The sequence below is a fragment of the Emydura macquarii genome, unplaced genomic scaffold (assembly GCF_026122565.2).
Source record: "Emydura macquarii macquarii isolate MOO-44397 ecotype Brisbane River unplaced genomic scaffold, CSIRO-AGI_Emac_v2 contig_1551, whole genome shotgun sequence".
Lineage (NCBI taxonomy): Eukaryota > Metazoa > Chordata > Testudines > Chelidae > Emydura > Emydura macquarii.
The window spans coordinates 1,278,147-1,286,815 of NW_027131688.1; positions in this window are offsets into that span (position 1 = coordinate 1,278,147).

The window sequence follows — 8,669 nt, forward strand, 5'->3', positions numbered from 1 at the left end:
TATTGTTTCAATAACAATAATAATTATTAATTAATGCATTGCTTGCATTTACTGACAGCCTTTGAAACAAGGGCGTCATGGCATTTACAGGGTTTAAGCCTGCCCTGCTTTATGAGAAAACTGAGGCACACAGAAGTGAAGGGGTTTTCTCAAGGACGAAAAGCAAGTCAGCAGCTGGGTCAGGAAGGGAATCCAGAAAGCTTGTTCCCAGTCCTTACTTTCACCACTGGGACAAACTCCCTCCCGTGGAATTAAGTCTTTAAGGCAGCTGAGTATCAGAGAGTGGCTGGCCCTTTAAAGGGAGATTGCTTTCAGCTTCACCTGTGGGGAAACTAGCTCACCTCCCCAGGCGGGGCAGGTGCACCAAGGCACAGGGCAGCCTGTGACTAACCCAGTCCAGGCCTAGGTACGTCAGGGAGAGCCCTGAGGGGGAATAGAGAAGCTATAGGCAGGGCTGCAGGAGAACAGGAGGCCCCTGCAGGAAGCCCTCGTGCAGGTGGAAGGGTTGGGCCAGGAGATGCACTTGGACTCTGTGAGCCTGCGAAAGGCTCCTGGCAGAGAGGCCTGGGAGCGGCTGCTCAGGAGATCGCAGGGAGGGAGCCATTCAGCAAACAGAAATGCGAAACTGTTAATTATGTGTGAACTGTCTTATGGCAAAGACTGGAACTGGATTTTTAAGAAAAAAAAAGAAGGAAAGTGAATCCTGTTATAATTTCCACTTTTAGTAGTGAGAAGCTTCCTAGAGCAAACCCAGCTGTGGTTTCTCACACTTCACAATTCACCGTCTGTGTGAATCCCTGGGCTCAGATGAAGAAGTTCTGTAACACACGAGGGGAAGTAAATCAGCTCACCTCCCTCGCTGCGGGCCACGTGTCCGGCAGCACCAGCCCTTCCTGGGGGCAGTTTATTATTATAAAATTCAGTCTTTTCCTGCCCAGTCCCAAGCTTCTCCCCGAGCTGTGTCTGGCATCACGTTCCCAAGGTGGGCACAGCATTTCTTTCCTAACAGAGCACCCTGGGCTCCTTTGGCTCCCTCCCTGAGCTCTTGGCAAGAGACAAATCATTATTTTCATTAATGACTTGGATACTGACATGGAGAGTATGCTTATATAATTTGCAGATGATACCAAGCCTGGAGGGATAGGTTTAAACTTTGGAGGATAGGTTTAAAATTGACAAATTGGAGAACTGGTTAGAATTCAAGACGATAAAATTCAGTAAAGACAATTACAAAATACTTCATTTAGGAAGGAAAAATCAAATGCATAACTACAAAATGGGGAATAACTCTCTAGGTGGAAGTACTGCTGAAAAAACTCTGGAGGTTATAGTGGACCACAGACTGAAAATGAGTTGTCGATGTGATGCGGCTGCGAAGAAGGCTAATATGATTCCAGGGTGTAGTAACAGGAGGGTTTATGTAAGCTGTGAGAGGTAATCGACACTCAGGAGGCCTTAGCTGAAATATTGTGTCCAATTCTGGGCACCACAATTTAGGAGAGATGTGGAAAATTAAATAGGAGAGCAAGAAAATTGATAAAAGGTTTAGAAACCCTGGCCTATGAGTAAAAGTTTAAAAAAACGGGCATGTTTAATCTTGAGACAAGGCAATTGAGGGGCAACCAGATAACAACTTTCCAATATGTGAAGGGCTGTTATAAAGAGGACGGTGATCAATTGTTCTCCATGTCCACTGAAGGCAGGACAAGAAGTCATGGCCTTAATCTGTAGCAAGGAGATTTAGATTAGATATTAAGAAAAAATCTTTCTAACTCTCAGGGTAGTTAAGCTCTGGAATTGCTCTGTAGTCCCCATCATTGGAAGCATTTAAAAACAAGCTGAACAAACATTGTCCGGGATGGTCTGGGTTTACTTGGTTCTGCCACAGTGCAGGGGGCTGGATTTGGTGAATTCTTGAGGTCCCTTGGTCCTTAATCTTGGATATGTATGTATATACCTGCTATTTGATTTCTATTCCTTACGTCTGACGAAGTGGGTTACAGCCCACGAAAGCTTATGCCTGCAGAAATTAAATTTGTTAGTCTTTAAAGTGTTACGGGACTCTCGTTGTTTTTACTACATAGCTGGTTCATAAGAACATAAGCACGGCCATACTGAGTCAGACCAATGGTCCATCTAGCTCAGTATCCTGTCTTCCGACAATGGCCAGTGCCAGGTGCATGGCAAACAGAGGTTAGGGACATTTCAGAATGTGGTTTTGCATCCCTGCACATCCTGACTTACAGCCATTGATGGATTTATCCTCCAGGAACTTATCTAGTTCTTTTTTGAACCCTGATATAGTCTTGGCCTTCACAACCTCCTCTGGCAAAGAGTTCCATAGGTTGACTGTGCATTGTGTGAATACTTCCTTTTGTTCATTTTAAACCTGCTGCCTACTAATTTCATTGGGTGACCCCTAATTCTTGTGTTATGAGAAGGAGTAAATGGTATTTCCTTATTTCCTGTCTCAACGCCAATCATGACATTATAGACCTCGGTCATATTCCCCATCAGTCGTCTCTTTTCCAAGCTGAAAAGTGCCAGTCTTATTAGTGTCTCCTCGTAAGGAAACTGTTCCAGGCCCCTCATCATTTTTGTTGCCCTTTTCTGTACTTTTTCCAATTCCAATATATCTTTTTTTGAGATGGGGTGACCAGCTCTGCATACAGTATTCAAGATGTGGGCGTACCAGGGATTTATAAAGAGGCAATATGATATTTTCTGCCTTATTATCTATCCCTTTCCTAATGATTCCCAACATTCTGGTAGTTTTTTGGCGGCTGCTGCACATTGAATGGATGTTTTCAGAGAACTTTCCACAATGACTCCAGGATCTCTTTTTTGAGTGGTAACAGCTAGTTTAGACCCCATCATTTTATATGTATATTTGGGATTATGTTTTTCAATGTGCATTACTTTTCATTTATCAACATTGAATTTCATTTGCCATTTTGTTGCTTAGTCACCTGAGTTTGTGAGATCCCTTTGTAACTCTTCACAGTCAGCCTTGGACTTAATTATCTTGAGTAGTTTTGCATATTCTGCAAATTTTGCCACCTCACTGTTTACCCCTTTTTCCAGATCATTAATGAATCTGTTGAACAGAACTGGTCCCAGCACAGGCCCCTGGGGGACACCACTACTTACCTCTCTCCATTCTGAAAACTGACCTTTTATTCCTACCCTCTGTTTCCTGTCTTTTAACAGGTGCTGATCCAGGAGAGGACCTTCCCTCTTCTGCCTTGACCACTTAGTTTGCCTAAGAGCCTTTGGTGGGGGTCCTTATCGAAGGATTCCTGAAAATCTGAGTACACTATATAAAGTGGATCACCTTTCTCCACATGCTTGTTGACCCCCCCCTTAAAGAATTCTAGTGGATTGGTGAGGCATGATTTTCCTTTAAAAAAACCCATGCTGACTCCTCCCCAGCAAATCATGTTCATCTATATGTCTGTTAATTCTGCTCTTTACTATAGTTCCAACCAATGTGCCTGGTACTGAAGATAGGCTTACCTTTCTGTAATTTCAACAATCTCCTCTGGAGCCTTTTTTAATAAATTGGCATCACATTAGCTATCTGATACAGAAGCTGATTTAAATGATAGGTTACATACCACAGTTAATAGTTGTGCAATTTCACATTTAAATCATAGAATCATAGAATATTAGAGGTGGAAGGGACCTCAGGAGGTCATCTAGTCCAACCCCCTGCTCAAAGCAGGACTAACCTCAGCTATATCATCCCAACCAGGGCTTTGTCAAGCCTCAGCTTAAAAACCTCTAAAGATGGAGATTCCACCACCTCTCTAGGTAACCCATTCCAGTGCTTCACCACCCTCCTAGGGGAAAAGCTTTTTCCTAATGTCCAACCTAGACCTCCCCAACTGCAACTTGAGACCGTTGTTCCTTGTTCTGTCATCTGCCACCACCGAGAACAGCCTAGCCCCATCCTCCCTGGAACCCCCTTTCAGGTAGTTAAAGGCTGCTATCAAATCCCCCTCATTCTTCTCTTCTGCAGGCTAAACAAGCCCAGTTTCCTTAGCCTCTCCTCATAAGTCCTGTGCTCCAGCCCCCTAATCATTTTTGTTGCCCTCCGCTGTACTCTCTCCAACTTGTCTACTTCCTTTTACCCTCCTCCTTCTGCTTCCTTGTGGTGTCCCTCTTCTCCACTTACCTTCGGGCTTAGGTCTCTGTCCCCCGTCAAACCTAGTTTAAATCCCTCCTCACTAGGTTAGCCAGCCTGTCTGTGATACAGAAGGACCTAAACAAACTGGAGGATTGGACCAAAAGAAATCTGATGAGGTTCAACAAAGAAAAGTGCAGAGTCCTCCACTTAGGACGGAAGAATCCCATGCACAGCTATAGACTGGAGACCGACCAGCTAGGCAGCAGTTCTGCAGAAAAGGACCTGGGGGTTACAGTGGATAAAAAGCTGGATATGAGTCAGCGGTGTGCCCTGGTTGTCAAGAAGGCTAATAGCATATTGGGCTGCATTAGTAGGAGCATTGCCAGCAGATCGCGGGAAGTGATTATTCCCCTCTATTCGGCATTGGTAAGGCTGCATTTAGAGTATTGTGTCCAGTTTTGGGCCCCCCACTACAAAAAGGCTTGACAAAGCCCTGGCTGGGATGATATAGCTGAGGTTAGTCCTGCTTTGAGCAGGGGGTTGGACTAGATACCTCCTGAGGTCCCTTCCAACTCTAATATTCTATGATTCTATCCCTACCTTCCAGGGTATCTACCACTCTCCCCAGCTTAGTGTCATCCGCAAACTTGCTGAGGGTGCAATCTACCCCATCTTCCGGATCATTAATGAAGATGTTGAACAAAACCGGCCCCAGGACCAACCCCTGGGGCACTCCGCTTGTGACCGAATGCCAGCTAGACTTGGAGCCATTTGAATTCCTTCAGAACTCTTGGGTGGATACCATCTGGTCCTGGTGACTTATTACTGTTTAATTTATCAATTTGTTCCAAAACCTCTTCTAATGTCACCTCAGTCTGGGACTGTTCCTTGAAGAGGGTCATTTTAGCTAATCACCAGATGCCTAAACTACTGCCAACTATTGAGATGAACCATCAATTATTTTGCTTATTGATTATTTGCTTATTTCTAGGATAGTCATTTAGTAGATTTCCTTTTGTGTGACCCAGTTCAGCTAAGGCAAAAGCCAGAAGGGAGGAGTAGGGGTGAATCTGACTCTCTGTGCCCTTTGCTTGGCGTGTCGAGGTGAAAAGCGGACAGAATATGTTCACATCTGCCAGACTAACTACTCAAAGCCACATAACTGCATCCTTTGTTGACATTCCTTGTAACCTTTGCTTTTGCTTGACAGTTGTTTTCATTTGATCAGCTGTGTAATACTTTTGATTGACACGTCTCTGTAACTTTGGGGGTATCTGAGGGAGGTAGCAAGTCTCAGTCAGGGGGATCGCTTCGTGGACACATTGGCAATATCTCCAGGCACCGATGGAAGGACTGGAAATCCAGAAGTCTGTGACTGAATCACCTGAAGTCTGCCTCAGACTTGTGGGGTAACTGTCAGTGTGGGGTGCTCTAATAACCTAGTGTATTTGTAGGTGCTTAAGACTAATGAGTGGAGAGCTTAGGTAAAAGCATTCTAATGGGAATTGCTGGAGACCAACAAAGTACAACTTTAAGTTCAGAGCACTTGGTTTTGATTTGTGTGTGCCATCCAGAGAGCAAACAGACGGCACTGGGCCTATCTTGATTTCTGTCCTGATACCGATTCAAAGAGATTAGAAGTTACTGGGTTGAGGACCCTTAGTAACATTCCTCAGATCTGCCACCTAAAAAGAATGGCTCAGGTTTGGGAATCTCCCTCACGTCCTCAGCTGTGAAGACTGATGCAAAGAATTCATGTAGCTTCTCCGCAATAGCCTTATCTTCCTGGAGTGCTCCTATAGCACCTCAATCGTCCAGTGGCCCCCCTGGTTGTTTAATAGACTTCCTGCTTCTGGCGTAGTTACATTTTTTGGTGATGTTGCTTTTTGAGTCTTTGGCTAGCTGTTCTTCAAAGTCTTTTTTCGCCTTCCTAATTATATTTTTACACTTCATTTGCCACTTCATTTCCTTTCTATTTTCCTCAATAGGATTTAACTTCCACCTCTCAAACGATGCCTTTTTGCCTCTAACTGCTTCTTTTACTTGACTGTTTAGTCATGGTGGCATTTTTTGGTCCTCTTATTATGTTTTTCTTTTTTAATTTGGGGCATACATTTAAACTGAGCCTCTATTATGGTGTCTTTAAAAAGTTTCCATGCAGATGGCAGGGATTGCACTTTTGGCACTGTACCTTTTAATTTCTGTTTAACTAACTTCCTCATTTTTGTGTAGTTCTGAAATTAAATGCTACCATGTTGGGCTGCTTTGCTTTTTTCTCCCACACAGGGATATTAAATTTTATTCTGCTATGGTCATTATTACCAAACGGTTCAGCTATATTCACCTCTTGGACCAGATTCTTTCTCTCACTCGGGACTCAATCAAGAATTTCCTCTCCTCTTGTGGGTTCCAGGACTTGCTGCTCCAAGAAACAATCATTTAATGTGTCAAGAAACTTTATCTCTGCATTCCATCCTGAGATGGCATGTACCCAGTCAATATGGGGACAGTTGAAATCCTTCATTAATTATTATTATTATTATTATTATTATTGAGTTTTTTATTTTTATAGCTTCTCTGAGTATTTCACAGTCACTATCACCATCCTGGTCAAGAACATATATCTACTGTTATATTATTATTCTAGCATGGAATTACTATCCATAGAGATTCTATGGCACAGTTCGGTTCATTTAAGATTTTTACTTCATTTGACTCTATGCTTTTTTCACACATAGTGCCGCTCCCCCACAAGTACGGCCTATTCTGTCCTTCCAGTATATTGTGTACCCTAGTATTACTGTGTCCCATTGATTATCCTCATTCCACCAAGTTTCTGTGATGCCTTTTGTATCAATATCCTCATTTAATATGAGGCCCTCAAGTTCACCCCTCTTAGTATTTAGACTTCTAGCATTTGTATAGAAGTACTTAAAAATTGTCACTTTTTAGCTGTCTACCGTTACCTGATGTAATTGAATGGAATTCTTTCTCATTTGAATGTTTTTCATCAGATCCTACCCACATGTTATCATTTTCTCATCCTTACTAGCATATAGACAATCTCCATTATTAGATCGTCTCCTAAGGAATGTCTCTGTCCAAACCACATGCTCCTCCACAACGGTTGGCTTTCCCCCAACCCTCCATTTAAAAACTTTTCCGTGACCTTTTTAATTTTACGTGCCAGCAATTGAGTTCCATTTGGGTGGAGCCCGTCCTTCCTGTATATGCTCCCCCTTCCCAAATGCTTCCCCAGGTCCTAATAAATCTAAACCCCTCCTCCCCGCACCGTCATCTCATCCGTGCATTGAGACCCTGCAGTTCTGCCTGTCTAACTGGCCCTGCGCGTGGAACTGGAAGCATTTCAGAAGCATCCATGGAGGTCCTGGACTTCTTACCTAGCAGCCTAAATTTGGCCTCCAGGACCTCCCTCCTATCCTTGCCTATATCATTGGTACCTACCTACATGTACCACGACCACCGGCTGCTCCCAGCACTAGGCATAAGTCTATCTACATGTCTTGAGATGTCCACAACCTTTGCCCCTGGCAGGCAAGCACCATGCACTTCTCTCTATCATCACAAACCCAGCTATCTAGGTTTCTAATGATCAAATCATCCATATTACCTCTCTCTTCTCAATAGCTGGAGTTCCTTCCCCCGAAGAGGTTTCCTCAGTGCGGGAGGATGCCATGACATTATCTGGAAGGAGGATCCCGATGAGGGGTTCATTTCCCTCTGCTCCAGTTTGATATTCTCCTTCCCCAAGTCTTTCCTCCTCCTGGACAGCACAAAGGTTGTCAGAGCAGGAACGGGGCTCTCAACCTTTCCGGACTACTGTACCCTTTTCAGGAGGCTGATTTGTCTTGCATACCCCAAGTTGTTAGGTTACAAACTCAGACATAAAATTACAGAAGTGCCACAGCACACTATTACTGACAAATTGCTGACTCTCTCATCTTTACCTTAGATTTATAAAACAAATCACGACCCACCAGGCTGAGAAACACTGGTATAGTATAGAGAGCAGGATAGCAAGTCATTGTCTGAATGAAATGTCAGCGTGTACTGACTTCGCTGGTGCTTTCCATGTAGCCTGTTGTAAAACTTGGCAAATATCTACATGCGTCGACGTTCCCCCGGAAGTCCTCTGCATGCCCTCAGTGTAGGCATACCCCTGGCTGAGAACTCCTGTATTACATAATCACTTGTTTCAGCACCCACGATTCTGAGCCCAGGCACCACTCCAGTTACGAAAACTGACCATTTCTGCAGCTGTCACACAATATCTTTGGTTCAATGATACAAGATAACCCACAAAGTCATTTGGCTGTCAGTTGGCGATTCCTCCTTTACGGTATTTTCCCTGTCTCAGTTCCACTGACCTATGGACAATTAAAGGCAACTGTACTGAGATCCAAGCCACAGTCAGTCTGGATTCGCCTGGCAGCTTTATCTTCTTCCTGCAAGGCTGGTCTGGGCTGTCTCTCACTGGTAGTCTATGCTGCTGGCAGTTTTGAACCCCTGATGGAACTCA